Raw genomic sequence first — 22,335 nt, 5'->3', positions numbered from 1 at the left:
GAGAGGTGAGCAACAAAGAAAGACCTTATTAGAGAAAGCCCCTATCCAAGAATGACCTCAAACTAAATAAAATTGAGAATTCACTTTGTAATTTAGGTGGTAGTAATGTTGGACATTTGACAAATGCTGCATACAAGGTCACTCTACACAAGTTTTCAACACATTTCACCAGAAGCAGTCTAAATAAATAATTTTTCTTGCATTTACAATTCCATTTTTTCCTTGTAGGAAATTATTGACATGGGTTGATTGGAAGAATGCTTTTGTCATGTCAGTCTGAGCTGCAATGAATCTTTTCAGCTGATTGCTCACAGAAACACTAAAGTCATTACAACTACTGAGGATCGATGTATACAAGTGGCAAGACCTGCCTGTTATATTTCTCACAAGCAACTTTCTGTGACATGTTAAAAAAAATGACAAAGACCAGTTATTTTCAATATAGAGAGAAGCTACCCTGCAACAGACACCCACCATCTGATTGACTTCAAGACTCACTTAAAGGGATGCTTAAAACTAAATCACTGACCTCTAATCAATGATGAATCTTAAGATCTATGGGCTTTTAACCTGACCTAAGGCATATCAATTACATTTTCTGGTTTGAAATAGCACACTTGAAAAGAAGGAATGATAAAACATATTTTTTAGCACCAAATGTTGGCCTACATTCACTCCAGTGAGGTACATTTGGATGTTTTATTGCAATCAAAGGCAGCACAGAAATAAGTAGCAGTTATTATTATGCTGACAAAGCATGTTCTCAGTGCAAAGAATGAGCTCTGACTGCTGCAGCTAAGCATGCCATTGGGACAGGGTTGCACAGACTTTTGAACTTTGGTAGGGGGGGGGGGGGGGGGAAAGAGACTCTAATCTCTGTTGAAGTGTAGGAAACGGTGCAATGGAAATTTCATTCCCACTCAAGACAACAAATAGGGTTAAAAGTCTCAAGTGAAATATGGCCCCAGTGCTACCACTCTTTCTTGCATGGAGGTCTCTGGAGCATGACTTTTTGCTGAGACTTAGAGGTTTATGGGTTCCAGAACATACGCGGTGAGCAACTGCTGACACAATGGATGTCGGAAGTGGTGGATGATGCTTAGAAGACATGAAATCATAAGCTGACAGGAATCAATAAAATGTGCGTCAACAGAAACATAGAGAAAAAAAATCCTCTGAAGCAACTCCAAAGCAGTCAATTTGTGGTTTCTTTTTCCCCTCAGTAGGGAGGGCTCAGAGGCGGCCAGAGTGTTAGGAGAAAATGTTTTTTAAAAAAGTCACCATGGCAACGTATTGATTCACACAGTAGTTCACACTCCTACACAAACTAATTAGTAACTGTCTAGCCTTGATTCGTTTCCATTTTGGTTACTAATAGCTCTATACTTTGAAATTACAGTAATTACCTAAAAGGTCCCTACTAATTGACACAGTTTTATGACGGTTCACAACATTGTTCAGGGGTAGGGGTGTGTGTGTGTGTGTGTGTGTGTGTGTGTGTGTGTGTGTGTGTGTGTGTGTGTGTGTGTCCCCACATGTACCCATTTCTTTTTCCATCCACTAAAAGAAATAAATTATTTTCATATATATTCAACAGGAGGGACATTAACAAAGCAAGAAAGTTACATAAAAATGATGGTTACATTAATCCTACTGCACAGAGTTCTGGTTAACATATTACAAAACAAAGGATATAGAGACACCACCAAACTGCAGATGATAACAAAAATGGAGAGTCTTCAGCTCTCAAGCAAGAATGAACAGAATAAGATTCTAACGATCGAGGGGTGGCTTCAGAGGTTGGCTAGATGGTCCATAATGGACCTGATTGGAACCAAGGGCAGGACTACAAAATGTGCACAAATGCTAAAGATTAAACATGGGTATAATTTTACTCTGTTATATTTCCATACTGTTTTAAAAATGGAAATCACGTTTAAAAGCATCTTCAGTCCTGTAGCAACCTTTTGATGTAGGAACCCACAATTGTACTCTTTTTGCTCATAAACATTTTTTTCTGTGCAGAGATGAAGCAGCAGCATTAGAACTCCTACACACTTTCTGCCTTTGCTTCATGACTTGGTACAAAACTATATTACACATTTTGGATTAAGTGTTCCCAACAGAATTCAATTTGTACTTGCAATTCCGGCCTGGTGTGATAAATCAATGCTCCCTCGTGTACTCTCAAAAGATCTCAAGGCACTATTACCAAAAATAGGAATTTTCCCCATGCCTTGGCCAATATTTAGTCCACAAACATCATCAAAGCAGATAATCCAGCATCTCACTGTGGAATATTGCTGAGTCCAACCTGCTGCCACATTCCCTGCATTACAACAGGGATGAATTATGCTTCAAGTGTACTTCATTGGCTGTGAAGCATTTTGAAGTTGTGAAAGGTGCTAGATAAATGCACAACTTCCTTTCATAGGCTGTACTGCAGTAGGCACCAACAACTTCATAAAACGGGGAATAAAACAGCAGATTATTGTTTGGGAAGAATAATCAGCTGAAAGTAATCTGAGCAGAATCCAAACTTTTCTTTGTTCCATTATGGTGGTGATGAATATTTTCTGTTAAAGGGTCGCTAATGGCTTTAAGACTGGAAACAAGTCTCTGAAACAAACTTAGTGAGGATGCAATTGCAAACCATCAGTGCTGGGAGTACTCCAGGCAGATGTAGAAGTTGTTTTCAAAATGTTAATATTAAGAGGTACAGCATTTCAAAACTGGCAACATCCTACATTCCAGATCTCACAATTTGCCAGGCTGCGTGGTTGGGAACGGGTTGAGACAACCAGTTCAAAGCTCAGTCATACAAGGTCAATGGTCACTTCTAGGAGAAATTGAGGACTGCAGATGCTGGAGATCAGAGCTGAAAATGTGTTGCTGGAAAAGCGCAGCAGGTCAGGCAGCATCCAAGGAGCAGGAGAGTCGACGTTTCAGGCATGAGCCCTTCTTCAGGAAGAAGGGCTCATGCCCGAAACGTCGACTCTCCTGCTCCTTGGATGCTGCCTGACCTGCTGCGCTTTTCCAGCAACACATTTTCAGCAACGGTCACTTCAACAGGTTCAATGGAGATTACAGGAGCAGCACACATACCTAAAAATGAGATGTCAACCTGGTGAGGCTACCAAACAGACTACTTTGTGTGCAAAACAGCATAAGTGGCAAGTTATAGGCAGAGCTAAACTGTCTCCTGACCAATGGATAAGATCAAAGGTCTGCCATCGTGCCATATCCAGTCATGAATAACAGTGGACAATTAAACAGAAACACTGCCACCATCTGCAAGTCCCCCCACAAGTGATTCACTATGACTAACTTGGCACTGGGCCAAAAACCTGGAATTCCGTTCCTAATGGCACTATGGATCATCCCAAAGCACCTGGACTGCAGTGGTTCAAGGAGACAGCTCACCAGCACCTTCTGAAAGGCAACTAGAGATGGACAATTAATGCTGACCCAGCAAGAGGTGCTGACCAGCCTACGTAGAGTCATAGAGATGTACAGCATGGAATCAGACCCTTCAGTCCAACCAGTCCATGCTGGCCAGATATCCCAACCCAATCTAATCCCACTTGCCAGCACCTGGCCCATATCCCTCCAAACCTTGTGTATTCATATACCCATTCAAATGCATTTTAAATGTTGAAATTGTACCAGCCTCCAGCACTTCCTTCCTCTGGCAGCTCATTCCATATCCGTACCACCCTCTGCATGAAAAGGTTGCCCCTCAGGTCTTTTTTATATCTTTCCCCTCTCACCCGAAACCTATGCCCTCTACTTCTGGACTCCCCGACCCCAGGGAAAAGACTCTGTCTATTTATCCTATTCATGCCCCTCATGATTTTGTAATCCTCTACAAGTTCACCCCTCAACCTCCGACGCTCCAGGGAAAACAGCCCCAGTCTGTTCAGCCTCTCCCTGTAGCTCAAATCCTCCAACCCTGGCAACATCCTTGTAAATCTTTCCTAAACCCTTTCAAGTTTCACAATATCTTTCCAATAGGAAGGAGACCAGAATTGCATGCAATATTCCAACAGCGGCCTAACCAATGTCCTGTACAGCCGCAACATGACCTCCCAACTCCTGTACTCAATAATCTGACCAATAAAGGAAAGCATACCAAACGCCTTCTTCGCTATCCTATCTACCTGCGACTCTACTTTCAAGGAGCTACAAACTGCACTCCAAGGTCTCTTTGTTCAGCAACATTCCCTCGGACCTTACCATTAAGTGTACAAGTCCTGCTAAGATTTGCTTTTCCAAAATGCAGCACCTCGCATTCATCTGAATTAAACTCCATCTGCCACTTCTCAGCCCATTGGCCTATCTGGTCCAGATCCTGTTGTAATCTGAAGTAACCCTCTTTGCCATCCACTACACCTCCAATTTTGGTGTCAGCTGCAAACTTACTAAAATGTACCTCTTATGCTCGCATCCAAATCATTTATGTAAATGACAAACAGTAGAGGGCCCAGCACCAATTATTGTGGCACTCCACTGGTCACAGGCCTCCAGTCTGAAAAATAACCCTACACCACCACCCTCTGTCTTCTACCCTTGAGCCAGTTCTGTATCCAAATGGCATCCTACAAATGGATTAAAAAAAACTTGAGCTGCTCAGAGTAGGTCAAAACACACAAGGTTGACAACTAGACTGTTGTCAGTACAACACCTTGCTGAACAAGCCAGTGATTTCTTTTCTGAAAAACTTATTTAAGAGGAATTAAATCTCACACACAGCAACTCAAAAAACAAGGTCCAGTTTTCAGATATTTCTGGTTTTTGGACAGCTGGATTTGAAGCAGTTACACCTCCTCTTCTTGTCAGTGTCTGCACTGATGTTTGCCCATTATGCTTATTCAGGATTCACCCTTCCATAATTAAAACTTATTTTTTGCCTCATCATTTCATATCGTGATTCATTATGGATGGAATCAGAATGAGAAATGGTGCAAACCCATAGCTGAAGGGAGAAGTAAGAAGAAAATAGGCACCCTGCGATTCAACTGGTTCTTAATTCAATAAGACAATGACCAATCTGCATTTCAACTCCCTTTATCCACGTCAAATCCACATTCCTCCAATAATTTTGGCTCACATTGATGTAAACTTTGTTGATTGCCCGCAAAGCATGTTGAGACTAAGTGTTCCACACTTTCACAATCTGGAGACTGAAGAAGTCCATCCTGACATGACCTCTGAAAGACCTGGCTCCAATTTTAAGGTCAGACTCCATTGTTTTAGAGTGTCCCATTAATTGAAAGAAACTAAGCAAATCATGGATGGCTGTCCGTCTTCTGTGGTTATGTCCATGCTCAAGTGGCCATGGAGACACGTCATTCAGAGTCTGTTAGTGTGACTGTACATGCCTTTTGAAAGAGGTAAGCTCTGCAGGGACTGAGGGGTAAAATCACTCCACAGTAACATTTTATTTAATTCTGTTAGGTTTCTGGTGTTGTTTTACAAGTTTTCATCAACCCATTGCTTTACATTATAATGTCTTGCGTGGTGCGATGTGCCTTTAACAGGATTTGCTCTGTCCTGTTTCTCTGGAAAGTAAGTGTTGCAAACCTGGAATCAAGCTGCCTGCTATGTTCCCACAGTGGTGTAACTACTACCTGTGATTTTACTTCAAAGTAGATAATAGCACGACTGGGTGGAGTCAAGCTTAGACAGGCCCAGGGTTTGCAGGTTTTGCTTTCAGTTGGTGGAGTTATAACTTGGGAAGAAATCTTTGTTGCAGCTTATGTTCTCTTCTTACTGCTGGGTTCATATTGTCAAGTTTTCTTTTCTACTTTCCTTTGCCAAGGGTGCTAATGGGAGACTGCTCTACTGGAATATCTAATCAGCAGTAGTTTATATATAAATTATTTTGTTAGGCATTTCAATCGAGTTAAGTCAATTTTTTAAAAAAGTTTTATTTTGTCTGTAATTTAACTGTAGTGCAAGAATACAGTGTATTTTGCTTAAAGCCTCATAGTTTGACCAATCGAATTGCAACTGGAACGCAATGCATTACACTTGCCTTTAAGTGAGAAAAAGTTAGGTCTGGACTATCAAATACTGACACGTTTTGAGAGGATTGGTCTGATCCATAACACCTGGGACTGTCAAACTCATTATTTTAGAGGTTTCTTTCAGAAGAGTAGAAAGGAACAGTAAATGATATTAAATTTTCTCAACAACCTCAATTAAAACTATTTATTGATTCAGAACTCATGGTTGATAACAGTGAGACCATATTTTCAAAATAAGAAAGGAAACCAAAAGTGTGGTGCAATTCAGATCAACAACAGCATTCAAATTAAGGAAGCAATTTTTCACTGTATCTTATCTGGATACTGAGCAGATTATGGCACACTTCCCGAGGTCATGAAAGGCACTACTGACATAAAATATCTTTTCTCTCAATTTGAACCAGGCTCACAGATAGCCAGAACATAAGTCCAGGATACTGCCTTGCCCCAGAGACATATAGAATAGAATTACACAATCCTGACAGTACAGCAGCAGACCATTCAGCCCATCAAGTCCATCCCCACACCCCTAATATATCCCTGTAACCTTGCATTTCACATGGCTACTCCACTGAGCCTGCAGATCCCTGGACACCATGGACAATTTAGCAATGCCAATCCACCTAGCCTGCACATCTTTAGACTGTGGGAGAAAACCGGAATACCCAGAGGAAACACATACAGATGGTCACCCAATGGTGGAATCGAATCCAGGTCCCTGATGCTGTGTGGCAACAGTGCTAACCACTGAGCCACTGTGCAAGCTGACATCTACCAAGCTAGCTCCTGGGGAAAGCAGTGCACACTGGAGAATAATGAACAGATATAAAAGAAACATTTGCATTTATGTAGCGGTTTTCATGACTATAGGATTTCTTAAAGCACATTACAGCCAATTGGTATTTTGAAAAATTAGCACCAAATTGCATTTAGCAAACTTCCACAGAGGGAAAGACAAGGATGGTCAGGGAACTCATTTTCGCAAAATTTTGGCAAGGACACCAGGTAAAACTTGACTGTGTTTCTTCAAATCATGGGCTGCCATGGAAACAACAGCCCTAAATTATAACCGGCTCTTTCAGGTGAATGTAATACCATACAATAAATCCTACAGGTTACTGCGGATTACTGCTTGGGCATAACAATGCTCAATTGCACCTGTGAATTAAGGAAATAACGTATTTAAACTAATTCAGTTATGGCACCTTAATTCCTCTACAGCAATCAACCCCCTTAGAGAGGTTGAGAGGAGACATAATAGAGGGGCCAAAATAAAAATCCTGAAGGATTTTAGGCAGAGTCGATAGATGAAAATAATCTCATTGCCAGAGTGGTCAGGAATTCGAGGACATTTTTTTTTGTCAACTGTTCTAAATCAAAGTTGACATGCAAAAACATTTTTTCCAAAGGGAAACAAAGGTAGTGAGTGGATTAGATCTTGAATGTTTCAGTGTGCTGAAGACAGTTTCAATTTCCCTTTGACTGCCACAGGAACTATTAACACCCTGGGAGTTACCAGTGACCAGAAACTGAACTGGACTGGCCGTACAAATACATAGGTGACAAGAGCAAAGGACAGAAGCTAGGAACACGGCACCAACTTAGTACCCAAAGCCTGTCGACCATCTACAATGCACAAGAAAATCACTCAGTATATTCAAGGGGCTTGGAGAGGAAAGCAGAAATATAGCACTGAAACAGAGGATCAACTGTGATCATACAAGCAGGGCAGACTCGTAGGCTGAATGGCTTGTTCCTGCTTCCAGTTTCTATTTTTTTTGGCATAGCTACTCAATTGGGTCCACAATGAGTGCTGAGGGAACCAACCAGGGGAAACTTTATGTTGCTCTTACAATCCACAGTAGCAGATGCTTCTGTTCATGACAGTTTTGGTAGATATGACAACTGCACAATTTCCTTGGAGACCAAATCTCTCCTCACATTGATGGTACCTCCATTATATTGTATCCATTGCTACTCAGACAGTTTTGAGTCTTCAGAATTCTCCACTCCAGACAGAGTCCCTGTGGAATCTATAATGAGTAGGTCTAAAGTAGAGAGTGACGGCTTTTTATATTACAGTGATATAAAGGAATATGGGGATAGTATGGAAAAAGACATGAAAGTGGATGATCAGCCTTAATTGTATTGAATGGTGGGGAACACCCAATGGGCTGAATGGCCGACTGTTGTCCCTGTATTCCATCAAGGACAATTCTTCAGTACGTAATTTTATTAAGTTGACTTCAAAATACTTGTTAACCATACCACAGGCACGTCTAAAGTTCATCCTTTGAAAAGGGCTTCATAAGTAGATAGGGTGTCGAAGGCAGCATTTGGCAGCTTGCCTTCATTGGTCAGAGCATTGAGAATAGGAGTTCAGGATATCATGTTGTGGCTGTACATTTGAGGGGCCACTTTTGGAGTACAGTGTACTGTTCGTGGAATCCCTACAATGTGGAAACAGGCCATCCAGCCCAACAAGCCCACACCAACTCTCTAAAGAGCATCCTACACAGACTCACCCCCACCCCAATATCATATGCCTGTAACCCTACATTTCTCATGGCTAATCCATCTCATCTACATATTCCTGGACACTATGGGCAATTTATCATGGCCAATTGACCTAAGCTGCACATAGAGTCAAAGAGTCAGAGATGTACAGCACGGAAACAGACCCTTCAATCCATCTCATCCATGCTGACCATATATCCCAACCCAAATCTCATTCCGCCTGTCTGCACCCGACCCATATTCCTCCAAACCCTTCCTATTCATGTACCCATCCAGATGCCTTCTAAATGTTGCAATTGCACTAGCCTCCACCACAAAAGAGACAGTGCAAGACAGCAGACGCTGACACAACCCTCCCAAATTGTCTCAACACCTTCTATGCTCGCTTTGAGCAGCATTTCAGCAGAGAGGTAACACCTATTTAGACAAGTCTTGACGAACCTGTCCCAACAGTCACTGCATCAGAGGTCAGATCAGTTTTCCTTCGTGTGAATCCAAGGAAAGCAATGGGACCAGACGGAGTGCCAGGCCATGCATTCAGAGCATGCGCAGATCAACTGGCAGAGGTCTTCTCGGACATCTTCAACCTCTCCCTACAGCAGGCCACTGTCCCTGCCCGTTTCAAGAGGGCCAACATCATCCCTGTGCCTAAGATGACTCATGCAGCATGTCTCAATGACTACTGCCCAGTGGTCCTAACTTCTATGGTCATGAAATGCTTTGAAAGGTTGGTCATGGCATTAATCAATTCCAGCCTCCCCACTTCTCTTGACCACTCCAATTTGCCTATCAGACCCACAGATCCATGTCAGACACCATATCACTTGCCCTCCTCCTTAGAACATCTTGACACCAAGAACAGCTATGTAACAATCCTACTCATTGACTACAGTTCAACCTTCAACACTACTATCCCCTCGAGACAGGTTAGTGACTTAGTGATCTCAGACTAAGCCCCACTCTCTGTAAGTGAATCCTCAATTTCATGACCCACAAGCCACAGTCAGTGAAGATTGGGGACAATACCTCATCCTCAATAACACTCAACACTGGAGCTGCCCGCCCCTCCCCCCACCCAAGGGGTGTGTACTCAGCCCCCTATCATATTCACTGTATACCCATGACTGCGTCGCCAAATACCAGACTAATGTCATTTACAAGTTTGCTGTTACATCACCATAGTCGATCGAATCTCAGATGGCAACAAAACAGACTACAGAGGGGAGGTGGAAGACCTGGAAAAATGGTCCACTGTGAACAGCCTAGCTCTCAATGTCGGCAAAACCAAGGGCCTCATTATTGACTTTCGGCAGGATGTTACTCATGTCACCCTATACATTAACACCACAGAGGTGGATTGAGTGGAGAGAGTGTCAAGCTCCTGGGAGTGGTCATCAGCAACAAGCTTTCTTGGACTCTTCATGTGGACGCACTGGTTACAAAGGTCCAACAATGTCTCTTTTTCCTCAGGCAGCTGAGAAAATTTGGCATGACGGCAAATACCATTGCCAAATTTTATAGGTGCGCCACCGAGAGCATTCTGTCTGGATGTATCACTACCTGATATGCAACTGAACCATTTAAGATTGGAGACGGTTACAGAGAGTGGTGAACTCGGCTCGGACAATCACAAAGACCAACCTCCCATCTATAGAATTCATCTATCAGGCCTGCTGACAAGGAAAGGCCACCAGCATTCTCAAAGATCCATCCCACCCTGGCGATATTTCTCTACAACTTCGACCATTGGAGAGAAGGTACAGAAGCCTGAATACATGCACCAGCCAGTTTCGAAACAGTTTCTACCCTACTGTTGTTAGAATACTGAATGGACTCAAACTCTGAGCATTTGCCTGTACCTGTGTTTTTGTTTTGCCGCTGTTTACCTACTATTTACTTGTCTATGCTATTTAACTATGTGATCTGTCTCTTGCTCGCAAGACAAAGCTTTTCACTGTGCCTTGGTACACGTGAAAATGAATTCAATTCAATTCACTTTCTCTGGCAGCTCACTCCATACATGTGAAAAAGTTGCCCCTTAGGTCTCTTTTATATCTCTCCCCTCTCACCCTAAACCTATGCCCTCTAGTTCTGGACTCCCCACTCTAGGGAGAAGACTTTGTCTATTTACCCCATCCATGCCCCTCATGATTTTATGAAATTCTACAAAAGGTCACCCCTCAGCCTCCAACGCTCCAGGGAAAACAGCCCTAGCCTTTCCAACCTCAAATACTCCAACGCTGGCAACATCCTTGTAAGTCTTTTCTGAACCCTTTCAAGTTTCACAACATCTTTCTGTTAGGAAGGAGACCAGAAGTGCACGCAATTTTCCAAAAGTAGCCGAACCAATGTTCTGTACAGCCACAACATGACCTCCCAACTCCTGTATTCAATATTCTGACCATTAAAGGAAAGTATACCAAAAGCCTTCTTCACTATCCTATCTACCTGTGACTCCATTTTGAAGGAGCTATGAACCTGCATTCCAAGGTCTCTTTGTTCAGCAACACTCCCTAGGACCTTACCATTAAGCGTATAAGTCCTGTTAAGATTTGCTTTCCCAAAATACAGACCTCGCATTTATCTAAATTAAACTCCATTTGCCACTCCTCAGCCCACTGACCCATCTGACCAAGATCCTGTCGTAATCCAAGGTAACCTTCTTCACTGTCCACTACACCTCCAATTTGGGGTCATCTGCAAACCTACTACCTATACCTCTCAGGCTCACATCCAAATCATTTATATAAATGATGAAAAGTAGTGGACCTAACACAGATCCTTGTGGCACTGGTCACAGGCCTCCAGTCTGAAAAACAATCCTCCACACCACCCTCTGTCCTCTACCTTTGAGCCAGTTCTGTATCCAAATTGCTAGTTCTCCCTGTATTCTGTGAGATCTAACCTTGCTAACCAGTCTCCCATGGGGAACCTTGTCAAACACCTTATTGAAATCCATATACATCACGTCTATCGCTCTGCCCTCATCAATCCTCTTTGTTACTTCTTCAAACAACTCAATCAAGTTTGTGCGACATGATTTCCCATGCACAGACATGCTGACTTTCCTAATCTGTTCTTGCCTTTCCAAATACATGTACATCGTGTCCCTCAGGATTCCCTCCAACAACTTGCCCACTACTGACGTCAGCCTCACCGATCTATAGTTCCTTGGCTTGTCCTTACCGCCCTTCTTAAATAGTGGCACCACATTAGCCAACCTCTAGCACCTCACCTGTGACTATCGATGATACAAATATCTCAGCAAGAGGTTCAGCAATCGCTTCCCACAGAGTTCTAGGGTACACCTGATCAGGTCCTGGGAATTTATCCACTTGTGTTAAGACATCCAGCACTTCCTCCTCTGTAATATAGACATTTTTTAAGATGTCATCATCTATTTCCCCACATTCTTTCTCTTCCATGTCCTTTTCTAAAATACTCATTTAGTAGATCCCACGGCTCCACACAAAGGCTGCCTTGCTTAGTTTTAAAATGCCCTATCCTCCCCCTAGCTACCCTTTTATACCTAATGTATTTGTAAAAACCCAAAGGATTCTCCATAACTCTATTTGCCAAAGTTATCTCATGTCTCCATTTTGCCCTCCTGATTTCCCTCTTAAGTATGCTCCTACTGCCTTTATACTCTAAGGATTCACTCGATCTTGTGGGAGGAAACTGGAGAAGTCGGACGAAACCCTCACAGACACGGGTAGAATGTACAAACTCCACATAGACAATCGCTGGAGGATGGAGTTGAACCGGTTCCCTGGCATTGTGAGGCAGCAGTGCTAACCACTGAGTCACCACGCTATCACCCTTCTATAGGGAGGATATTATTAAATTCGAAAGATTACAGAAGAGATTTACATGGATGTTACCGGGACCGAAGAGTTTGAATTATAAGGAGAAGCTGGATAAGCTGCTACATTTTCCCCTGGAGCTTAGGAAGTTGAGAGGTGACCTTGTCAAGGTTAATAAAATCATGAGGGGCATGGATAAAGTAAAGCAAATTGAAAAAAGTCTTTTCCCTAGAATAGGGTAGTTCAAAACTAGGGGGCATAGGTTTAAGATGAGAGAGGAAAGATTTAAAAGAGAACGGAGGAGCAACTCTTCCCACACAGATCATATGTGGAACAAACTGCCAGAGGAAATGGCAGATGCAGGTACAGTTAAAGCATGTTTAAATAAACATTGGACAGGTGCATGAATAGGAAAGGTTTAGAGGGCTAGGGGCCAAACACAGGCAAATTGGACTAGTTTAGATTGGGACACCCAATCGGCATGGACATGTTGGACCAAAAGGTCTGTATCCCAATTGTATGACTCCACGGCTAAGTCAGGCATGTGATGGATGGGTGCAGCTCCAATAACTCTCCAAGATATTTGGCACTGTCCAGAACAAAGCAGTGCACTTGATTGGCACCACACTCCCCCATTGCTAGTGTACAATAGCAACAGTTTGTGCAAGGTACACAGTAATAATGTTTCAAGGAGCCTCAAGACATTGGGAATAGGAATAGGCCACTCAGCTCCTCAAACCTGTTCCAGCATTCAATGAGATCTCGGCTAATTTGCGACCCAAGTCCATATACCTGCCCTTTCCATGTAGAAGTACTTCCCAACATTTCTCCTAAATGATTTGGCCCTAATTCTCAGTTTATGCCCCCTAGTTCCAGAATCCGCAACCAGCAGAAATAGTTTCTCTTTACCTACTCAATCTTTTTCTATGACTATCCTCAAGACTTCAATCATATCATCCCTTAACTTTCTCAATTCCAGAGAAAACAGACCTCATTTGTATAATCACTCTTCACAACATAGCCCCTGATGTCAAGGTATCATTCTTACAAAAACTACTTTGTACACCGTCCAAGGCCAAGGCCAAGACCAAGATATCCTTCCTAAAGCATGGTGCCCAGATCTCCTCAAAGCACTCCAACTAGGGTTTTCTATAACTGCAGTATAACTTCTGCATCATTATACTCCAGTCCTCTAAATATAAAAGTAAGCATTCCACTAGCTTACTGGATTATTTTCTGCAACTGTTCAGAACAGTTTAAAGATCTATACACCTGAACCCCCAAGTCTCATTGGACATCCGCTGTATTTAACTTCATACTATCTAGAAAGTATCTTGGTCTATTCTTTTTTGATCCAAAATAGATAACCGTACACTTGCTGACATTGAACTCCATCTGCCACAGTTTTGCCTATCTCTTAGACTATGAATATCCTTTTCTAAGTTTATGCTATAATCTACACGGTTTTCAATGCTGCCTAATTTTGTATTATCAGAAAATTTGGACATATGATTTTCTATGCCTTTATCCAAGTCTTTAGTAAATATGAAAATTTGAGGCCCTAACACAGACCCTTGTGGGACACCATCAGTTGCATCCTGCCAATTTAAGTACTGACCCATTATCCCTACTTTCTGCTGCCTGACATTCAACCAATTTCCCAGCCACATCAGCAATGTGCCCTTAATTCTACCTGAGTTTACAGTCTCTTAAGTGAATCTTTATCAAATGCCTCTGGACGCCCATATAAACGACATCAATAGGCATTTCCCTTACCTGCTACCTTATTCATTTCTTCAAAAAACTCAATGTGTTCAGGCAAGACCTACCTAGCTCTCATTTTCAATGTGTTCAGTTTCCCCATCCTTGATTATAGATTCAAACAGTTCCCCACCTCTGACATTCGGTTACTGTTCCATTATGCTATGGCTTTGCTCTTTCGGCTTTTTAAAAAGCAGAGCGGCACATGCAATTTTCCAATCCAGTTAGGTGACTCCTGTATCTCAGGAAGTCTGAACACTTATAGTTTGGCCCTCGATGCACTCCTCGATTTCCTTTAACATCCTCAGATGGAAACTGGCTGGTCCTGAGAATTTGTCACTTTTTAGTTCCATTAGTTTACTCATCAGCAATGTTTTTCTTATGATAATTTTATTCAGTCCCTGTTTCTGATCCACTATTTATTCCATCGGACTTTTAGTAAGTTACTCTCTTTTTCTACTACAAACTCTGAAGCAAAGTAATTATTTAACTTGTCTGCCATTTCCCCACAGTCATTGGCACTAATTCACTTTCAGGTTTTAGTGGGCCAACATTGTTCCTGACCATCCACTTTCCTTTTATGTGTTTACACAATTTCTTCATGTTGACTTTGATGTCCCTGGTCGGGTTCCTTCATAATCCCTTTTAGTAGTTTTTATAAGCCACTCTTTGTGGTCTTTGTATCTTTCCCATGCAGCAGAATCTGTATTGCTTCATTTATTTTTGTAAGCTCTTGTAGTTTAATATTGGCTCTCATCTCCTTAATTGGTCATGGCTCCTTAGGCAGCACCTTCCAAACCTACAACCACTATCATGTAGAAGGACAAAAAGCAGCAGATACATGGCAACTGCACCATCTGCAAGTTCCTCTCCAAATTGTTCACCATCCTGATTTGGAACTGTAACACTGTTCCATCACTGTCACTAAGTCCTGGAAATCCTTCCTGAACAGCATTGTGGGTGCAACTACATGAAAAGAACTGCAGCAAGTGTTTGGGGACAGCTTAAGGGGCAAGTGAAGATGAGGAATAAAAGCTGAGCCAGTCAGCAAAGATCACATTGCAAATAAACATAAAAGAAAAATAAACATAACACTACCAAGAGAGAATAATTTGTTGTGGTTTGGGGAAAAAAAGTGGGGTGAAATGGAATGAGATGAAACGTTCTTGCAGAGACCCATATAGACTCAACAGACTGAATGGCTTCTTTGTGCTGCAACTGTTCTGAGTCTAGCAACATACCTACATACAGTAGAGCACCACATTAGCTAAATCTTTTTGCAATGGGAAGATTCCAGAATAGCCTGTCACAAATTAGTCACTTCACACAGAGCCCACTACTGTGATCCCCATAGAGACTGACTACTTCTAAAAAGCAATTGCAACTTCCAATTGATAGTGGAAATGACAAGATTTTGCAATTGAGACATTTATTCTAACAATAGGGTAACAGCACGTTTGACCAAAAACCATAAATGTGGGCAACTTACACTTTAAAATACAGAATGGAATACCTATCTTTTTATGTTGTTGCTTCTCACTTTAAAGTAACAGTTACACATCTCTTCAGGAACTATCCTATCTCCCAGAATCGGTCTAAAGTAGGTCTTTGTTCCCAAAGATTTACTTCTGCTCTTTTCCTTTCTCCACCTGAAATCATCCTTCATAGTGGGCTTACGACTGGAAGTCACAGAGTCATAAAAGTATACAGAACAGAAACAGGACCTTTGGCCCAACCTTTTGGTCCAAGTCCTCCATCTTGTGCAAAGTGGATAAATATTCTAGCTGCAGTGTAACTGCTCACACAGGTGGCCTTTCCACACTGAGTGCACGCACAGTACCCAGGTAGAAACTCTGATCAGTTATCCTTGAAACCCTAAATCTCTTTTTATCTAGAAACTAAGTAGACAGATGAAACCACAACTGTCTACAGGCAAAATTCTCAACAGTTTTTAGAGACTCAGTTCATCCACTGTTAGCACCCAAGTTGCAGTTACTGCCTCCACATGAAACAAAATTCACCTTTCCCCCAGTAAAACAATCCAGAGAGTCTCTTTGATCTTTAGTAACCAAATTACCTGGGCTTCCTGTTCTGTATTCACAATGTGATATCCCCTATTTACTTTCTCTTACATTTAAAAGACAGCCCTGAAATAATAATCTTAAGAATTTATTAACTATAACATTATCAACAGAACCAACTTGGATGCAATTGATTCAATAGAAATAATTAAACTTTTAAAAAAATTATGCCATTTCTTATCATTTCCCTCATATTGATAGTTCTCCAAGTTGATAGGGTTTGGGGTGGGTGATCAGGAAAAGCACTAAAGTTAAGTTTCTCAAGTGGAATATGGCATACCTGACAATACTTTTCCTTCCATGTTTATGCTCAATTGAGCTTCAACATCACCACAGTATTCAGACTGTAATAGAGTCATACAGCACAGAAACAGACCCTTTGGTCCATCCTGTCTGTACCAATCAGGTTTCCCAAACTAAACTAGTGCAACTTGTCTGTGCTTGACTCATATCCCTCTAAACCTTTCCTATTCATGTACCTGTCCTAATGTCCTTTAAATGTTGTAAATGTACCTACCTCTACACCACTTCCTCTGGCAGTTCTTTCCATGTACACACTACCCTCTGTGTGAAAAAGTTACCCCTCAGGTCCCTTTTAAATCTTTCTCATTTCACCTTAAACCTGTGCCCTTTAGTTTTGAACCCCTTTACCCTGGGGAAAAGGCCTTTGCTATTCACCTTATCCATTTCCCTCTTGGTTTCATAATCCTCTCCAAGGTCACCCCTCAGTCTCCTAGCCCCCAGAGGAAAAAATATGTTCCAGGCTACCCAGCCTCTCCCTGTAACTCAAACTCTCCCAACTCCAGTAACATCCTTGTAAATCTTTTCTGCACCATTTCCAATTTATGATCTCTGCTAAAGTTCTCATTGGAACTTGCCAGGATTTAAATATTTATGCAGAACATTTATCTTCAAAAGACAGTAGCCGTCACTGTAAAATAGATTATCATCGCTTCATTACAGTTTCTGCAAGAATCAACCTTCGCACATGTGCTACAACATACATCTTCAAAAAGAACACATTACCTCATTAGAACAACTGTTTCAATGCTGCCTGCAATCTGTGCACATTTAATACTTTCTCCAAATTACAAAAATAACTCATGGAAGACTTCTCTACCCCTACGCCTGACAATCATTCCAAACATACAGTTGGTAATTATGATGTTGATTTCTTCTCTCTGCAGTCAATAGCAATGCTGCTGCCCAGGAATGCAAATAAAAACTTCAGCAAAACTAAAAGAAATGGAGAAAAAAAATAACATTACAAATGAAACAAGTCACGAATTATGTCAGAAATTATGACTACATGCGTACTTTGTATCCATTTGAAATCAACTGTTTACACAGCTTGATTGCCATGAAGGATTTAATTGCTATTAAGTAGTTAATCTAATTCAATTATTTGCAGATCTTCTACTGTTGTTTCTGTTACAAGAGCATATTGCAGAACATAGCCATACAGCATTGCTTCTAAAGGTGGCTGATTTCTATTGATTTTTTACAATGGCAGGAACAGGTAGTTCTTCTTTAGTGCAATGGTTGCGTTCTTGTCCTATTTACTTAAAAAATGCACTTTAGAAACAGTGCTTAAAACATTAGCGATGTACTCATGCTACATCCAACACATTTTAAAAGTTTGTGCTTCAGAAACAAATAGTCTCCCCAATTCATCAAACGCGTTATAACAAATTTGCATTAACGAAATGAGTTACAGTATAACGACCTGTAATGCAAAGACAGGAGGAAGCAATACATTGTGATATTGCCTCGTTGTAACACAATATTAGGCTTTACTTTAAAGAACAGATGGATAGCGGTGTAAGATTTGAGAGAATAGCCGTGTTGCAATTTAGAGATCAGCTTCCATCAAGCGAGGATGGGCCGCGTACAGGAATTTGAGGATCAGTAGGTGTCTTAGAGAGAACCAACGAAGATGAAATGGCCGATGATACTGAAGTCAGAGTGTCAGGGAGAAGGTATAGAAACAGAAATTGCTGGAGAAACTGACAGCATCTACAAAGTCTGAAGTCACACGACACCAGGGTATAGTCCGACAGGTTCATTTGAAATCACCTGGTGTCATGTGACTTCAGACTTGGTCCACACCAGTCAAAAACTGGCACCTCCAATTCATAACATCAATGGAGAGGAAGAAGAGTCAGTGTTTCAGGTCCAAGGACCCTTCATCAGGGGAGATGAAAAATTAGTGAAGCTTGGCAGCAATGAAGGAGACTGAGTGACTGAAGCCTGGAGAGTTCTCAATTAATTCTTGGCAGCAATGGAGAGTGAATAGCACCCTAGGTTAGGCCGAATAGCATCTCTCTGTACTATATATTCTACGTAATTCTAGTGTGTAGAGAGCAGACAGAGCGCTCTAAAAATACAAATGCCAACATGTATTGATGAATTGACCCAGTGTTTGATTTCACAAATGACAATTAAAGAGATGATGGTGGCACGAGTGACATAGTTGAGTGGCTGCAAGGCTTGGTTGGCAATGGCATTAAGGGCCCCAAGCTATATGAATGTCTACCAAAAGAAGAGCGAGGTCATAGAGTGACAATATCCAACAAGATGAAATATCAAGAACGAATGAGTGGAATAATATAGATGCATGTGATTGCAAATTGACCATCAGATACGTTTTGCTGTGAGCTGGTTCAAAGGTGGAGGAAGGTACCTATAAGAACAATGTTTCAAAAGGTTGATCTAAGAGTTCTGTGCATAAAAGCAAAATACTTTGAGGATTAAAAGAGTTAGGTTGGCTTTCGAGCAAATTAAAGTGCTTAGCATTCATTTACAAATACATTTGAACTTGTTGGTAAATACTTCTCCCTCCTGCTACCCTCTTTACTTCAATTCCACCTCAACCATTCCTATTAATACATATATTAATGCCTGAGCAGCAACACCATATACCTGCCAAGATGCTCAATTATATTGCATCAACAAACATGCAAAATCTGAATTGTTCCATTGTTTGACTGTGGTGTTTTCATAACCTCAGGACATCTCAAAAGGCTACACAGCCGGTGAAATACTTTTGAAGTGTAGCCTCATTCCTGAAAGTGCCAACCTGTCATGCTAGAGGATGTCACACATCAAACTTGACGGTGATTATCATCAAGTTATTCAGTCCCAGATGCAGCAGTCACACAAATCTTGTTCTTAACAAACTGTTTTGGTTTAACATTGCAAAAATTATGCAAGAAACACACCAAAACCAAAGGGTTTAACTATCTGGAAAGTACAAACTAAACAAAAAGGTTAGTGACCTAACGCACATCTTCCTAATAATTAAGAAATAAAGAAAAAATGCAGACTTTCCCTTCGCAGTAGGACACCAAAACAGAGGGCCATACAAATTTGACAGTCAACAACAAAGAAAGCAAAATATATGCTGATAACTTTAGGGGAAGATAAATGGGAATAGGCCCGGGTGATTCATAAGCACCAACACAGACCATCAAGCCAACTTCTGTGCTGGAGACAATGTAATATTACGCAAGACTCCAGATACACACTTTCCAAAAGGTGTCATTGCACAGTAAAGAGCAGGATGTCTGGTCAACTTTCACCTTTCCACACCTTGATATCCAGAAAAATTAAATCCATGTTAGAACCTACTCTTTTTTTTAAACTGCACCAGTTCACACAAGCCATGAAGGCAACAGGCTGCAGTTCCTATAACATAAAAGCTGCATTAGTAGCTAATACAACCAGCCTACGGTAGAATTGAAGATTTCCACCTTGCAATGAAAAACATGCATTCTGAAACTACCTCTCTCAACGGCATTTAACATATTGCACGCTTACTTCTCCACTGAAGTTTATAAAATTATTTAAAATTAGAACTTCATTTGTTACAAATATATATTAAAACAGATGTTCTGTCTTGGGCAAATAGGGGAAAAAAGTTTAATTAGCACAGATTCAAAGACGATTCAAGTTTGTTGCCAACTACTTGTGCTGTCTGGGATATCTTAAAAAGATGAGGTCTTTGATCAGCAGTGAGCAGTGAAAAGGATTCGTTGCTCAGGAAGATTAAAGTATTCAGTAGTTAAAGTAAATTGCAAATTTCACCCATACATTACAAGAGCAAAATCTGGACAGAAGAGGTGCGAATAAAACACCATCGGTTTGCATATGCTTTACAAGCACCTCTTGCAGTTTGCCAGGAGCAAACTGTTTGGTCTCTGTTTGGCTGTATTCCCATGCTCCATCATTTTCACAGTGCATGCAAGAGCAGAATGAGTCAGTCAGAGAGGCAAGCAATGCTGTCCCTTTCAGTGCTATTGAACTGGTGCCACTCAATCTTTAGGCAGACATCAGTATCACTTCCTATTATATCAATTTCCTCCCTTTTAGTGTGAGAGTGTGTGTTCCTTTCATCCCCAGCTCTGACTCCACCTGATGCTTACATTAAAAAAGCCAAAAAGACAACTTGATTCTTCTTCAGTAATGGAATAAAACGCGCAAACTGGAACAAACTCCTAGTATCCAGGCACATTCCAGTAAGTCATTTGAGGGGGAAGAATCAGGGCAATTTTGTTACTAGGATTTTATTTCAAACACGGAGAAAGCGAGGACCGAAGATGCTGGAGATCAGAGTCATGATTTGGAGATGCCGGTGTTGGACTGGGGTGTACAAAGTTAAAATCACACAACACCAGGTTATAGTCCAACAGGTTTAATTGGAAGCACTAGCATTCAGAGCGCCGCTCCTTCATCAGGTGGTTGTGGAGATCAGAGTCGAAGAGTGTGGTGCTAAAATAGCACAGCTGGTCAGGCAGCCTCTGAGGAGCAAGAGAGTCGATATTTTGAGCATAAGCTCTTCATCAGGAATGAGCTCTTCATTGCATTGCTGATGCAGAGCTTATGCTCAAATCATCAACTCTCCTGCTCCTCAGATGCGGGCTGACCAGCTGTGCTTTTCCAACGCCACACTTTTTGACTTTTATTTCAAACATTTGGATTAGTACTTCAGCAACATGAATTCAAATCTAGTGATTTGAAATGAAGCTAAACAAGTGAGAAATTAGAAGCTAATATCTGTAATTTTAACCATCAAACTATTGGATTGACATAAAAAGACCTAATCAGGGTCACTAATATGCTGTTCTGATGAAATCTCTTTACATCAGGTCACGCATAGGCCACAGAAATTCATGATTATCATCCATTGCTCTTGCTCAGCTGATGAATTGGTAGTCCTCCAGATCAAAATGCCTTTGGAAAAAGAACCAAGTTCAGAAAAGACAAACTGTATCTCCCAAACCAGAATATGTTGTCCATCATCACCACTAGCAACTGAGTCCTGAAAGATGGATCAGCCAGTCTGGTCAAACAGCAGGTGGTGAGACAACCAGCCAAAGGGAAATAATTCCTTGACCTCGTCTCAGTATTCTACCTGGCACAGATACATTGGTCAATAGCAGCATTCATACAATATGGAACTATGGATGAGAAGAGTCGATGCATATTTCTCAAATGTGAGAGGTTGGAAAGTGTAGGTGTACAAAGTGACTTGGCTGTCCTTGTCAATAAATCACTGCCCGCCAGCCTTGTACACATTTAGACCTCTTCATTGCTGACACACTTCAAAGAAGTCACTGATGGCTAACATTTAGGTGCAATCAGCTACTAGGAAAGCTAATGATGATGGCTTTTACTGCAACAGGTTTTGACTGCAGGAGTAGTCAAGTCTTGTTTCAATTTTATTAGAATTTGTTCAGACCGCGTGCAGTTTTGGTCTCCCTAACTCAGGAGAGATATTATTGCCACAGAGGGAGTGCAATGAAGGCTCACCAGAGTTGCTCGCAGGATTGTGGGACTATACTGTGGAAATATGTTGGGCAAACTGGGCATCAATATTCGAGCGTTTGTAAGGATGAGAAGTGATTTCATTGAAACTTCCAAAATACTCAAGAGGATAGACAGGGTAGATGCAAGCAAGCTGTTTCCCCTGCTTGGGTGTCCAGAACCGGGGGACACAAATTAAATATAAGGGGAATGTGATTTAGGACCAAGATAAGGAGAAATATTTTTACTCAGATGATGGTGAATCTTTAGAATTCTATGCTCCAGAGAACTGTGGATACTCAGTCTTTGAGTATACTTAAAGTCGGATGTTGATAAAGT

At 41.4% G+C, this 22,335-nt stretch overlaps 1 protein-coding gene across 2 annotated transcripts in view; it reads right to left on the bottom strand.

Annotated features, from left to right (window-relative positions):
• Window positions 1-22,335, bottom strand: part of LOC132817259 (partitioning defective 3 homolog B-like) — a 993,739-nt gene that overhangs the window by 887,298 nt on the left and 84,106 nt on the right. The window lies entirely within an intron of this gene.

Source organism: Hemiscyllium ocellatum, chromosome 7 (assembly GCF_020745735.1).
Source record: "Hemiscyllium ocellatum isolate sHemOce1 chromosome 7, sHemOce1.pat.X.cur, whole genome shotgun sequence".
NCBI lineage: Eukaryota > Metazoa > Chordata > Chondrichthyes > Orectolobiformes > Hemiscylliidae > Hemiscyllium > Hemiscyllium ocellatum.
The sequence above is the reverse complement of the archived record's forward strand: the minus strand, read 5'-3'. Positions and strand labels throughout refer to the sequence as shown.